Consider the following 15829-nt stretch of genomic DNA (forward strand, 5'->3'; position numbering starts at 1 on the left):
ACCGGGTGCGTAATGAAATAATTAGGACAAAAGTAGGGGTCACATCTATTGAGAATAAAATGAGAGAAAACCGACTAAGGTGGTTTGGCCATGTGAGACGTAGAGCGCTTGATGCGCCGGTTAGGAGAACCGAAGAGTGGCAAAGGGATGTAGTGGTGAGGGGTAGGGGAAGACCTAAGCAAACTTGGAGGAGGGTGATCGAGAGTGATATGAGTTTATTGGGAATTGAGGAAAATATGGTAGTGGATAGGACGGAGTGGAGGGAGCGAATCTGTGTCGCTGACACGACTTGATTTTCACGGTTTTATATGATGGTTCATGTTAGCCGACCCCGAATCATTTCGGGACTAAGGCTTTGTTGTTGTTGTATAGTAAGCTTGATATTTTAAGTTGCAAATTTTGTTAAAAATACCATTTGACTATTTTATTATGGTTTAATCCATAAAATGTTCATTTTTAAGACTATGAATTTTATATGATGTATCTTGGAAATTAAAAAAAAAAATATATATATATATATAGTTATTTTGAGTATAAGTATGTTATGTAGTTGATAATTACTTACTGAGATTTCTGTCTCACCATTTTCAAATGTTTTAATGTTTTTAGGTGAGAAAGTACAGGATATAAAGAAGGTTACCAACCGATTAGGCGAGGATCGGAAGTTGTTGCTAATTGTTAGAATTATTATTAGAACTTTAATATTTATTTGTATTATGATGAAGTTGGTAAATATGTTGAGGTTTTAAGGTAATAGGAATATGAATTTGTTTAGAATATACATTTAAGAGGAATACCTAGAAAAGTGATATTTATGATATTTGGAGACTTATAGGTATTGATTCTGAGCTTTCTATTTTACGCCCGATGCCGTTTGGGGTCGTCTAGGGTCGGGTGTGACATATCCAACAAACCACTTTATGTAAATGTACACTACTTTAGGTAAAATACATAAAACCTTTACAAATTTTTGTAAGATTTGTACAATTTGACATAAAGTAATTATTTTGTAGTAAAATATTCATAAAAAATAAAATTATATCGATCAAACTAGTCCAAGTAAATTGATACTACGTAAAATCCATAAAACCTTTATAAATTTCCGTAACATTTGTACAATTTTACATAAACTAATTAATTTGTGTTAAAATATTAATAAAAAATAATTTTATTTGTTAATTAATTTATATTTATTTATTTAGTAAGCAACACGAAATTATTTTAGTAAAAGGCAAATATTTTTCGTGAAACTCAGTTTTGGGAACTTAGTAATATTTTAACGAAAAATAACAACTTTATGTAAATCTAATCTTACTTATGTCATGTCTATCAGTACAAAATTAACATAAAGTTGACACATATTACGTAAACCTCATATATTTCGAGAAAATAGAGATTTTTTTTTTGTAAAATAACAACTTTGCGTATATTAGGTCCCACTTTATAAAAAAATGACACTACTTTATGTAAAATATATAAAACCGTTATAAATTTTCGTAACATTAATACACTTTTATGTAAAGTAATTAATTTTCATTAAAATATTAATAAAAAATAATTTTATTTGTTAATTAATTGTTGGTCATATGCAAGAATGGATTAAGATTTCAACTGTTAACCAATATGAGGACAACTGTTCCAAGCTAGTCCTTAGCTTATTTGACATTAGACTTAAGATTTATCTCAAAACCTAAGTTGACCTTATATTCTTTTACTTATAACCCAAAACCAATTAATTAATGCAACCATTTATTCCTTTAAAAAAAACAAAAAAAAAAAAACTAGCTCAAATTCTGATGAGGTTTTAAACATCATACATATCTGTCCTTTTTTCTTTATTTTGTGACTATCAGTAATTTTTTAAAATCGAGTCAGAGATTACAGGAAGAACTACATTTTCCTCCACTAAAAGATGTGAGATTTTTCGTTGCACTTGAATTAAACGATGTTATTTTATTCCTGCAAAATAGTGCAGGAATCTGTAGAAAATTGTTTAAAACTATATTTCCATTGGAACCACCGATTTTCCAAATCATAAGTTTTGGATGTCTCCCACTAGTACAGAAATGCTCACTTGTGTCGTACCTTTTGTGTCGCGCTTGAAGAGAAAGCGACACAACAGAGTAACTAGTGTCGCGCGTTCTTTAAACGCGACACAACTAAGTATTATATGTCATTACTTGTGTCATGCTTGAAAAGCGTGCGTCACAAACGAGTTACTTGTTGTATTGCCTGTCTTACCGTGCGATACAAGAGTAAGCTTGTGACGCGTTTTTACCAAAACGAGACACTTTCTTGTATCGTCTGTCTTACAGTGCGACACAAGAGTAAGCTTATGACGTGCCTTTACCAAAACGACACAAGAAGTGTGTTATCTTTGTGACAAGCTTTTATAAAAGCGAGACAAATAGTATGTTATTTTTGTGCCGCTCCTTTTTAAAAGTACGACACATCTAATACGAACTACTATTTGAATATAATTATTTTTTCTTCATTTTTTTTAAAATACTAAAAAGTTAAAAAAATGATGAAAATCAAATAGCCTATATATAAACTTAAAAACTTATACTATATAAATTAATCAAAAATAAAATGAACCGGAAAATATATACTTAAAATGTAAAGATGGAGAATCGAACCTTTAACCAATTAAAATAACATCAAACGTCTTAACCTTATGAACCCATTGTATTTCTTGTTAACCATTCACTACTCATAACAAATATAAAACGTTTAAATATTAGAATTTTTACTCAATTAATAAAACCAGAGTCTTTTATCGTATGCTTTCTCTTTTACCCATCTCTGCTTCCTTCCTTATTTCTAGGTTTTATTTTATCTCCACCCACTCCACTCCATAGCCGCCAACCTCCACTTTGCGCACCGCCATCTCCACCTTGCACCGCCACCTCGACCTCGCACCGCCACTTCGCACACCTTCGTTCGTATCTCCGGTCATTCCACTTCTTAAGGCGCCGGGAACAGGGAGCGGCTTCTCCACCGCCGTCTCCACCTCCTCCACCTCTCGATCTCCACCTTTTCTGCACAAAATCTAAAGGTTTTGTTATTTTCCCCCCAATATTACTTACCAACTACTCTTGATTGTTTAATGTTAATGCACCTGCACTTTCCTTCTCTACATGATAATGCTATGGTTATTATTAGGATAATAATTTATGTTAACTCTGTGGGTGACAATTTTAGCTTCTCAAATAGGCTGTTGATGTTTTCTGTTGCTTACAGTAGAGCATTTCCTAGTCCTGAACCTGAATGAAATATCTCTATCAACAAAAATAAAGGCCATATCAGTAATTGAAAATTGTACTAAATTTTCAAATTCAGTAGTAGAACTCCATATATATGGCTTCCAATTTCATTACTAATTATACCACTTAAAATTAGATGGCTTTTGGAATCTGATTAATTGAATCCAGCCAATTATTGTTGGTCTCGTGTAACGTAGTAGGATTAGTTCCAAGCGGGGGGGTTAGGAACTAATGTAACTTTTTCGCTTAATAATGCTGACTTAATTAAATGTTTGACGATCTAACTCAGCTTTAGGTCAGCAAGGCTGAGTGAGGTGTGAGACAGCTTTAATCAGATACTGACTAGAGCTGTTTCAATTGTGAGTTGGGGAAGTAACACTTTAGGCCAGCTTCCAACTCAGCACGCTGATTACTCAGCGTCGGCTTGTACAAATTATTTACTGAGCAATTTAAGCAAGCAACACATACATAAACATATATATCAAGAGAAAGGGTTAGAGATTACTCAGCAGACTTATCCTGGTTCAGCCTCACCGCCTACGTCCAGTCCCCAGAATCCCTCCGGGATTTTTCAATCCACTACTGAGCTTTTTAAAGGTAGAGCACAAACCGTTTACAATAGCAACTGAGTATGCAAGAGTACCGTCCTCTATTCGTCTACTCAATCCTATCTACCACTGAACACTATAACCGAGTATTCAGATTTTCTCTACCACTGAGTACTATAACCGAGTAGTCAGCTTCACTCTTCTAACCTTTACAATTGATACAAGATTGTTCTCACAAAATGAAGAACACTTTAGATGAGTAAAATTCACTCTAGACTTTTACACAATAATTGGAATTGGGTGTAAGAACTTGCTTTTTCTATTCAGACAGCTTCTCTTTTGGATTTTTGACTTAGTGAATATTTTGCTTGTCTGTATCTCTCTTGTATGTGTTCAACAATGATCCAAGTGATGAACTTGTCCATTTATAGTGAATTCTGAAGCTTCAATGATTTGAATTCAGACGTATCCGTTGAGAGTAAATGGTCTTCTTTCGTCATTGATTGGCCAGCTTCCAGAATTGCAGGCTAATCTTGTCGTCTATTTTTAGCAGGAGCCAGATTTGCCAGTTTCGTCTTCTTGCGCCAGGTTCGTCTTCTAGCGCCAGGTTTGTCTTCTTGCCAAACGCCAGATGGTCCATGCGTCTCGAAAAGGTCCTTGAAACAGTTTTTCGAGGCTTCTGAAATGTGTCAGACTTTGTCTCACAAGTTGACGGATAATTGGACACTAACTTTATTATCACTCAGCTTGACTTAGCGGCGTCTTGAATATTGCTCAGCTTGATTTCACAGCTTCGCCTTCAAGCTTTCCTAAAGAAGACATTTCTTATACGAGGCTGAGTTGAGTTCCACTCAGCTTCTGCTGTGTGACTTCTTATGCTGACTTTGTTCTGTCTTTCTTTTAGAGACTTTAAGTTCCTGTTCTCGTTAGTTAATATACTCGACATTGAACAAACACATTAGTACAATTAAATCAAAGCACTTAAATTTAATTGTTTTAATCATGGGATTAACTTAAATAATTTTGTCAAATCAAAATCATGTGGAAAGGTGTTTCAACAATTATCAATTATAGAAATTTCAAGACAATAGAAAATAGTTACCATAAAGCTAAGGTACAAATTGTTGAGAATTGTTCCTCCAAAGACCTCTCTTGGATTTCTAGACTTGTTAGAACTAGCTTCAGTCTGACCATTTGTTGCCATAAACCTCTTAAACAACTCATAAAATGTAAATTATATGGACCCAACCTTATAAATTTCATCAACTATCTACAAGGTCAAATCATTACAAACAAATAAGAATCACCAGCATCTATAGTTTAACTATTAATTGTAGGGTCTTCATGATTTTTATTTCAATGATGCAAGCCACAACAACAACAACAACAACAAAGCCTTAGTCCCGAAATGATTCGGGGTCGGCTAACATGAACCATCATATAAAACCGTGAAAATCAAGTCGTGTCAGCGACACAGATTCGCTCCCTCCACTCCGTCCTATCCACTACCATATTTTCCTCAATTCCCAATAAACTCATATCACTCTCGATCACCCTCCTCCAAGTTTGCTTAGGTCTTCCCCTACCCCTCACCACTACATCCCTTTGCCACTCTTCGGTTCTCCTAACCGGCGCATCAAGCGCTCTACGTCTCACATGGCCAAACCACCTTAGTCGGTTTTCTCTCATTTTATTCTCAATGATGCAAGCCACATGGCATTAAAATTAGATTGAAAGGAGATATTATGACTAAAAAACTCCAGCATATATGAAAGTGATTCATTTGTGTGTTAATGGTGTGAAATCTTCTGTAATTTCTCCAAGTTTCTCAAATTTCCATTGAAGATTTTAACATGTAACTTAGAAACCTTGGTACATCTTCTAATCGAAGAAAATAGGCACTTAGATGGAAGAAATTAAGAGGAAAAGAAAAAAAAGACAATCTAACAACAAATAAAGCAGAGAAAATTACACATATTAAAAGCAAAACAGAGCCAAAAATAGTAAAGAAATAAGTATATAATTCAAAGTTGCAGCTTATTTTTTGTACCAATTATCACGCTGGACCATGCTTATATACTCGATAATGGCTTCAACCATAATAAAGCCACGTTTACATTTCAAAACGAATGAATAAAAGATGTAGAACCTTGATGATTGAAGCCTAAGAAAATAATGGAAAAAATTAGAATTTCCGAGTAAATCATTAGACTTGTATTGACAAAAATATAAACAATTTTTTTTGTTGAAACACCTTTCCACATGATTTTGATTTGATAAAATTATTTAAGTTAATCCCATGATTAAACAATTAAATTGAAGTGCTTTGTTTTAATTGTACTAATGTTTTTGTTCAATGTTGAGTAAGTTAACTAACGAGAACAGGAACTGAAAGTCTATAAAAGAAAGACAAAACAAAGTCAGCATAAGCAAGTCACGCAGCAGAAGCTGAGTGGAATGCAACTCAGCTTTGCGAAAGAAATGTCTTCTTCAGAAAAGCTTGAAGGCGAAGCCGCTGAGTCAAGCTGAGTAATAATCAAGTCAGCGTCAAGGATCCGTCAACTTGGAAGACAAGGTCTGACAAATTTCTGAAACAAATCAGAAGCCTCGGAAATCCGTCTTAAGGACCTTTTTGAGACGTATGGACCATCTGACTTTTGCTAAAAAAACAAACCTGGCATAAGAAGACAAATCTGGCATAAGAAGACAAACCTGGCACCTGTCCAAAATAGAAGACAGGATTGGCCTGCAGCTCTGGAAGCTGGCCACGTGATGACGAAGAAGACCGTTTTTTCCACAACGGCTATGTCGGAATTCAAATCATTGAAGCCACAAGATTGCTATAAAAAGGCCAAATCATCACTTGGATCACATAGACATATACAACAACATACAGACAGAAAAAGAAAATCTTCACGAAGTGAAAATCCAAAATAGAAGCTGTCTGAAAAGAAAAAGCAAGCTCTTACACCAAACTCCAATCATTGTGTAAAAGTCTAGATTGATTTTATTCATCTAAAGTGTTCTTCGTTTAGTGAGAACAATTCTTGTATCATTTGTAAAAGGTTAGAGAAGCTGAGTACTCGGTTATAGTACTCAGTGGTAGAGAGAAGCTGAATACTCGGTTATAGTATTCAGTGGTAGATAGGATTGAGTAGACGAATAGAGGGCGGTACTCTTGCATACTCAGTTGCTATTGTAAAAGGTTTGTGCTCTACCTTTAAAGAGCTCAGTAGAGGATTGAAAAAAGCTCGGAGAGATTCCGGGGACTGGACGTAGGCGGAGAGGCCGAACCAGGATAAGTCTGCTGAGTAACTTCTAACCCTTTCTCTTTATATATATATATATATATATATATATATATATATATATATGTATGTATGTATGTGTTGCTTTCTTAAAATTACTCAGTAAATAATCTGTACAAGCTGAAGCTGAGTAATCTGAGTGCTGAGTTGGAAACTGACTTAAGTGTTACTTTCCAACTCACAACTGAAACAGCTCTAGTCAGCATCTGATTAAAGCTGTCTCACACCACACTCGGTCTTGCTGACCTGAAACTAAGATAAGTTATCAAACATTCAATTAAGTCAGCATTATTAAGCGAAAAAGTTATATTAGTTCCTAACCCCCCTCCCATTGGAACTAATCCTATCACGTTACACGGGACCAACATTTTTCTTGAATCATCTAATGCATGCAAAACTGGTATGGGGTCGACCCTCACAAAAATGGGAACTGTGTTAGGATGAAAGACAAAGAAATAAATGAAGGGACTGTTTCAGGATGAAAGACAGAGATTTGAATTCTCAATCTCTCTTAGCCTCATGTGGTTGCTTCTATGTGTTTTGAATTTAAAACATAGGGAGGAAAAAATCAAAATGTGAATTAGAAATTGAGTAAATAAATACCTCTGTACCAGTGATTTCGTCATTAAACTCGGAGGTTTCCCAGCCCACACCATCCTGGCGAATTCAGAGGTAGAGAAAACCCTTTCTTTTATCCACGCAAGAGATGAGATAAGGTAGCTTGTTAGGAACAAAGAGAGAGGGTTAATCAGCTCTCTCTCCTCACTACCTTGAAAGGATCTTGCCTCTATCTCTGTTTTATTATAATCAAGAAGAAAAGAATGTGAAAAGGCGGGGAACCTCACAAAAATCGGAAAGTAAAGCATATTAAATGGAAGGTACTTGGACATTTTTTTAGTTTTATAGATAGTCACACAGAAAAAGTAGGAAAACAATTGTAACACGTAAGAACTCAAAAAGTCGGAAGCGAAAGGAAGATAATTTTTTAGTAATATAGAAAATAAGTAGGGAAAATTTTAGAATTAAAAAGTTTTGAAAGCATGCCACACTTACTGTTAAGCCCAAAATATACCTAAAATATCATCAATAATTACATCAATATTGCTATGAATTTATGCTGTTTATATCTGTTTAGAATACTTTTACTCTCGAATATGTTTCTTTCATTCAAGGTACATAAATATTTGGTAACATCCAAATAGGAGTGAAAAAGGATCAAAAATAGAAGAAAAACCCTACAAAAGGAGTCGAAGACGACGAAAATTAATAACGCCAAATCGAGGATGAGAACGAAAGCCAAAGACGCGGAAAAGTTCCTTGCCGCGACCGCGGCCCCCCCAATTCTCGGTCGCGACACGCGTTCTTCAGAAACTTCTTCCCTTCATTCGAAGACCAATTTGATGCTCCCCCATTCTCGGCCGTGAATTAAATATTCTCGGTAAGAGCAGAAATCTGTAGAAGCCAAATTGCACACTTTCGTTTTCGACGAAACGCGTTCGTTCGGGTGGATAAAGACGTCCTTTCACAACGAATACGATTCTTCACAACGGACACGGCATTTCAATCAAGACTCTTCAACATCTATAAATAAAGAGTTGATGGAGAGTTGAAGATATGTAGAAGAAAGAGATTAGTATAGAATTTATGTAGAAATTCCGAGTCAAGTGATTCAGAATTTAGATTTCATTTCTGTTCAAAACAATATGATGTACACACATTGTTTATTCAATAATAACAAATTCAGTAATGTTTAGACATTGTTCCAATTTAGTTTTCATTTTGATAGTAGACAGACCCCGTCTCTATTACGAAGATTCAACAAGAACATTGAGTAGAGGATCCGCCCCTGAGCCGGACAAACTCTAACGAAACCCAAGGAAAGGATTGACAACCCGTTCACTTACAAGTCGTCGAATGTTTCCATGCTCCATGTTCTCTGTAAACTTGTATCAATTTATATTTCATCTAATAAAGTCCGTTCTATTCGATAGATTTTTATGCAGCACTTTGGTAAAGGATCCGAAGTGGATTGATGCTGGTGTTTTCATTAAAACGTATTTAATTCAAAATCTTTACAAGGAAACTTTGTTGAACACTTAGACAAATTATTATCTCGGTAGAGTTTTAATTTGGTTAAGGAAGCAATCTAAACCAGTTAGGAGGATTGTTGCGTTCAAAGCCTAAAAATTAGAGGTTCCGTCATTTATTTCATCTTTATAATTCATACAAAGTTTAAAGTTGTTTTCTTTGCTTAATGCAAACAAATACATTTGTTTACTTTTCTAAAAAGTACTAAGCGTTCCTGTCTTGCAAATTCATTCTTAAATCAGAATATTTTCTAACATATTCATACTCTAATCTAATTCTTATTCTAACAGATTCAAAACCAAAACCGATTTAATGATTTTCCTTACTATAAATCTTATAAGTAAATTTAACCGATTCAAAATAAGTTTTTGTTAAAAAACGTTCCCTGTGGGATCGATATCTTTTATTACTACAAGCGTATACCGTGCACTTGCAGAAATCGCTCAACAAGTTTTTGGCGCCGTTGCCGGGGAGCGCCAAATTTTTTGACAAAAATTTAGATTTTTCGTATTTTATTTCGAATCTAGGTTTATTCATACTTATTCAAACTTTTATATTTTATTTATTTTTAGTTACTAACATATTTATTTTTCAAATTCTGTTTTGTAGGTAGTTTCGGTTCGTGCGAAATTTCAGGTTCATGCGCAGTTCTCGAAGTTCAGGCACGTCACCAGATCCTATTGACCCAGAAATTGAAAGAACTCTTAAAAAGAACAAGAAAGAAAAGAAAAAGAAAAACAAAACTCCAATAAAAACTAGAATTACCGAGCCAGAAGTTATGGCCACACTTATGGATTACGCTAGGCTAGGAGTGGTCGATGTAACGAACAGTATAGTTAGACCCCAAATTAATGCAAATCAATTTGAGATTAAGCCAGCTTTGCTTAATATGTTACAAAATAACGTAACATTTTACGGGTTACCTAACGAAAATCCTAACACCCATTTGACAAATTTCTTAGAAATTTGTGACACTTTTAAAATACCAAATGTGACTGCAGAAGCAATCAATCTTCGCATTTTCCTTTTACTTTGAAGGATCGAGCCAAAGAATGGTTGACTTCTATGCCAGCCGCAACATTTGAGACTTGGGAGCAATTAGCCCAAGCATTTTTATCAAATTTTTTTCCTTTAGCAAAAACCGCAAGAGTCATTAAAGAGTTAACATCTTTTTCTCAAAATGATAATGAAACTCTTTATGAGGCTTGGGAACGTTTTAAAGAACTTCAACGTTTATGCCCGCACCACCAATTGCCCGCTGAACTTTTAATGCAAACATTTTATAATGGGCTAAATCCTACAACTAAAGGTTCATTGGACGCTATGTCTGGAGGGTTATTCATGAAGAAAACATCTGCCCAAGCAAGAGAACTTTTGGAGGAAATGGCAATTAACAGCAGTATGTGGCCCGCAGAACGTGGACATGTACCAATAGCGAAACCATCATCCTCAACTACGTCATCAGTTAAAAGTATAGTGAATCTTGATCCAGTTGCGATGTTGCAAGCCCAGTTTTCTGCCTTACCGCACAAAATTGATAGGTTTATGGCACCGTGTGATCCTAATGGTAAGCCAATCCAAACGAATGTGGATTATGAAGGTATGAGCGAAATTGAACAGGTAAACTTTGTCCAAGGGCAAAACCAACCTAATAACCCTTACTCCAATACATATAATCCTGGATGGAGAAATCATCCTAACTTTAACTGGAGAGATAATAATAATAATGCTAATGCTAATCAAAATCGTGCCACTAATTATCAAAATCAATCAAGAGATACGATTAGCACTTTATCTTCTAAAATCGACAAATTTATTGATGCTATGAGCGGAAAAATAAGTAATCACGACGATGGTTTTAAACGGATCGAAAATAAATTCGATCAGCTTATTAAAAACCAATCATCTAGCATCCATAATTTGGAGGTTCAAATTGGACAACTCGCTAAATCAATTCCATCCCGCAAAGAGGGAAGTCTTCCAAGCCATACGGAAGAAAATCCGAAAGAGCATGTTAAGGCTATCACTCTTCGTTCAGGGAAAAATTACTTAGGTCCGGAAATGCCCGAAAATTCGACTTTACCTGGAACTGATTTACCAAAGTCCAAAGAAGATATATTAAATCAAAAAGATGCACCAATTGACTCTAGTACAAAACTTTTTGTACCCAAACCACCTTTTCCACACAAAGTCCGTAATAAGGACTATGACAAACAACTTTTAATATTTTTAGACAAACTTAAAAATTTGCATATTAATTTGACGTTTATGGATGCGATTACGCAAATTCCCAATTATGGTAAATTTCTCAAAGATTTAATTTCAAAGAAAATCAGTTGGGAAGGAATTTCATCCATTTCACTAACTGAAGATTGCAGTTCAATGGCATCAAGTTAATGTTTGCTCCTAAATCACAGAGACAACTGGGAAATTCAATTGTGTCCAGTAATTTGCCCACAAAACTCAAAGATCCCGGATGTTTTACCATTCCGTGTAAATTGGGAGATATTGAATTTCCCAGTTGTCTCTGTGATTTAGGAGCAAGCATTAATTTGATGCCATTATCTATTTTTAATAAGTTAGGCTTAGAAGAAGATATCAAACGTACCAATATGGTTTTGCAATTAGCGGATCAAACCACTAAAAGACCATACGGTATAATTGAGGATGTTTTAGTTAAAGTTGACAAATTTATCTTTCCTACTGATTTCGTTATTTTAGATTTTGCTTATGACATTAATTGTTCGCTAATCTTTGGTAGACCGTTCATGAACACGGGACGTGCTCTAGTTGATGTATCGGAAGGGAAAGTAGTTTTACGAATAGGAGATGATAAGATTGAGTTTGATATGAACCAAGCGATGAAATATCCTATGGAAGATTTCGCTTGTATGAAACTTGATTTGATTGAAGAATGTGTCAATGACATTGTTCAAAAAGAAGAAATAATAGAACCTATAATGAGTGAGGAACTAGAAGATAAGGACCTAGAACCTTTGATTCAAGAAGATGGACCAGTTCCACCTTCGATTATAGTTCCACCTAAATTAGAACTTAAAGAATTACCAAGTCATTTGAGGTACGCTTTCTTAGGCGAAGGCGATTCTCTACCTATAATTATCTCTAACAAGTTAACACAGGTTCAAGAAGAGAAATTGAAAGAAGTTGTTAGAAATAGGATAGGAAGTATGGGTTGGCAAATTTCAGACTTAAAAGGTATTAATCCGAGTATTGTAATGCATAGAATTCACTTAGAAGAAGATAAGCCACCTAAAGCGGATAGGCAAAGACGCCTAAATCCGAATATGAAAGAAGTAGTCAAAAATGAGATTACTAAACTTCTGGACAATGGAATCATCTACCCTATTTCGGATAGTGAATGGGTTAGTCCAATCCATTATGTACCTAAAAAGGGAGGCATAACAGTTGTAAGGAATGAAGAAGGTGAATTAATACCTACACGAACCACCACTGGTTGGAGGGTTTGTATAGACTATAGGAACCTAAATAAAGCAACTAGGAAAGATCATTTTCCTCTACCTTTCATTGATCAAATGATCGAAAGGATAGTTGGTCATGCTTTCTACTGTTTTCTAGACGGTTACTCCGGATTCTTTCAAATATATATTTACCCGGATGACCAAGATAAAACGACCTTCACATGTCCTTACGGAACATTTGCATATAGGAGAATGCCCTTTGGTCTATGTAACGCACCTGCAACATTTCAACGTTGTATGACTGCGATTTTTAATGATTTCATTGAAGATATCATGGAAGTTTTTATGGATGATTTTTCAGTTTATGGAGATTCTTTTGATTCGTGCCTAAAAAACTTGGATAAAGTTTTGTCTAGGTGTGAAGAAACAAAATTGGTATTAAACTGGGAAAAATGTCATTTCATGGTTGACGAAGGAATTGTTTTAGGTCACAAAATATCTGAAAAAGGATTATAAGTGGATAGATCAAAAACTTCAGTAATAGAAAAATTACCCCCTCCAACTACTGTTAAGGGAGTAAGATCATTTTTAGGACATGCTGGTTTTTACAGAAGATTTATCAAGAATTTTTCTATAATTTCCAAACCACTCACTAATCTACTCATGAAAGATTCAACCTTTGATTTTAATGAAGATTGCGTTAAAGCTTTCGAAACATTGAAAACAGCTTTAGTCAGTGCACCTATTATTGCTAAACCCGATTGGGATTTACCCTTTGAAATTATGTGTGATGCAAGTGATTTAGATGTCGGATGTGTTTTAGGTCAAAGGAAGGATAAGAAACTTCATGTCATTTATTATGCAAGTCACACACTGTCCGGTGCACAATTAAACTACACCACAACTGAGAAAGAAATGTTAGCTGTAGTTTTTGCATGTGATAAGTTTAGGTCATACTTGTTAGGTTCGAAAGTTATTATTTATACTGATCATGCAGCATTAAGATATCTATTTGCTAAAAAGGATGCAAAACCACGTCTCATTAGATGGGTTTTATTGTTACAAGAATTTGATATAGAAATAAAAGACAAAAAGGGAGTAGAAAACCTTGTCGCCGATCATCTATCGAGACTTGAAGATGAAAACGGTCCTATAGGTGAAACTAACGGTATACGAGATGATTTCCCTGATGAACATCTCTATCAAATGAAAAGTGTCATGTCACCATGGTATGCGGATATTGCAAATTATCTTGCAGCAAATATTGCTCCGGAAGGATTAACTTTCCAACAAAAGAAGAAATTTTTCTTTGACATTAAACAGTATTTTTGGGAAGATCCTTTTTTGTTTAAGACTTGTGGTGACGGGATAATTAGGAGATGCGTTAGTGAAAATGAATATGAATTCATAATGTCGGAATATCATTCTAGCTCTTATGGAGGACATAATGGAGTTAGCAAGACAGTAGCTAGAATATTTGAATGTGGTTTCTTTTGGCCTACGATGTTTAAAGACGTCCGTTCATTTATTACTCGTTGTGATAAGTGCCAAAGAACAGGAAATCTAGGAAGGAAAGATGAGATGCCCCTCACAACCATATTAGAAGTTGAAGTCTTCGATATGTGGGGAATAGATTTCATGGGACCTTTTCCCTCTTATTTTGGTAAAACTTACATATTAGTTGTCGTTGATTATGTTTCAAAGTGGGTTGAAGCAATTGCAACCCCGACGAACGATTCTAAAGTAGTCATTAATTTTCTTGACGATATATTTTATAGATTTGGTTGTCCTAGAGTCATCGTTAGTGATGGCGGTACCCATTTTATAAACAGAAGTTTTGAAACGCTTATGAAAAAATATGGAGTACGCCACCACGTGTCTACGCCATACCATCCTCAGTCAAATGGTCAGGCGGAGATATCAAATAGAGAACTCAAATGGATTCTAGAGAAAACAGTTTCATCTTCAAGAAAAGATTGGTCTTATAAACTAAATAATGCGTTATGGGCATACCGTACTGCATTCAAAACACCAATAGGAATGACTCCATACCGCTTAGTGTATGGGAAGGCATGTCATCTGCCAGTCGAATTAGAACATAAAGCCTATTGGGCTATTAGGGAACTTAACTTTGATTTACGACAAGCATGTAAGAAACGTTTGCTCGATTTAAATGAGTTAGATGAGTTACGCCATCTATCTTACGAAAATGCAAAGATTTATAAAGAAAAAATTAAAAAATGGCACGATGCCAAAATTAAAGTCAAACACTTTAATGTTGGGGATAAAGTGCTGTTATTTAATTCATGACTTCGTTTATTTCCAGGAAAACTTAAGTCCAGATGGATAGGACCGTATTTAGTCGTCAAAACATTCGATTATGGTTCTTTAGAACTGGAAGGTCCTAACGGGGTTCGTTTCAAAGTTAATGGTAATCGATGTAAAATCTATTACGAAAATATTTCACAAATAGGAATTGAGTTCGTAACAAGATTATCTGACGTATAAATCATTTCGTTTCTTTAGTTTTTTGTTCATTTTATTTTATTTTTATTTTATTTTTATTTTATTTTTATTTTTTTCTTCAAAATGCCATTTTTATGATTAGATGACTTAATGTTATGATTTACATGCATAAAATGTGTTTACTTCATGATTTTAGATTTGATTTTAGGAAATTAGACCGAAATTGAAGTTTCGGGCAATTCTCTACCGAGAATTTGGAATTCTCAGCCGAGAATCCTCTTTTTCAGAGTTGTCCAAATAGGTTAGGTTTTTTTTCTGAACTTACCGAGAATAATTAATTCTCTACCGTGAATCAGAAAATGGGTTACGACGCCTGATTTCCGCAAGGAAATCAGCGTGTCGCGACCGAGAATTTGGAATTCTCGGCGGAGAGGCAGACGGCGAGGAGGATGAACCACAAGCTCAACCACAACCCCAAGCACCTCAAGAGGATGATCCGGTGGATTTGCGGAGGATTTTGAACCAAATCAATTCCAACAATCGTCAAATGAACTTAAGAATTGATGATTTGGTAGAAAACAACATGGTGATGAATGACAACCTCAACCTTTTGCGACGTGAGCATAGGTCTACTCGGTCTCGGATGCTTTCATTTTTCCGACGCCGAAATATGGAGACTTCACCTACACCTCCGGATTCCCCACCTCATGCAT

General features: G+C 35.1%; 1 non-coding gene across 1 annotated transcript; it reads right to left on the reverse strand.

Annotated features, from left to right (window-relative positions):
- Positions 1-10356: 10356 nt before the first annotated feature.
- Positions 10357-10463, reverse strand: LOC136207644 (small nucleolar RNA R71). Its single transcript, XR_010676774.1, has one exon. It is a non-coding gene; the product is annotated as a small nucleolar RNA R71 (small nucleolar RNA).
- Positions 10464-15829: the final 5366 nt, after the last annotated feature.

Source organism: Euphorbia lathyris, chromosome 9, assembly GCF_963576675.1.
Source record: "Euphorbia lathyris chromosome 9, ddEupLath1.1, whole genome shotgun sequence".
NCBI classification, from domain to species: Eukaryota; Viridiplantae; Streptophyta; class Magnoliopsida; order Malpighiales; family Euphorbiaceae; genus Euphorbia; species Euphorbia lathyris.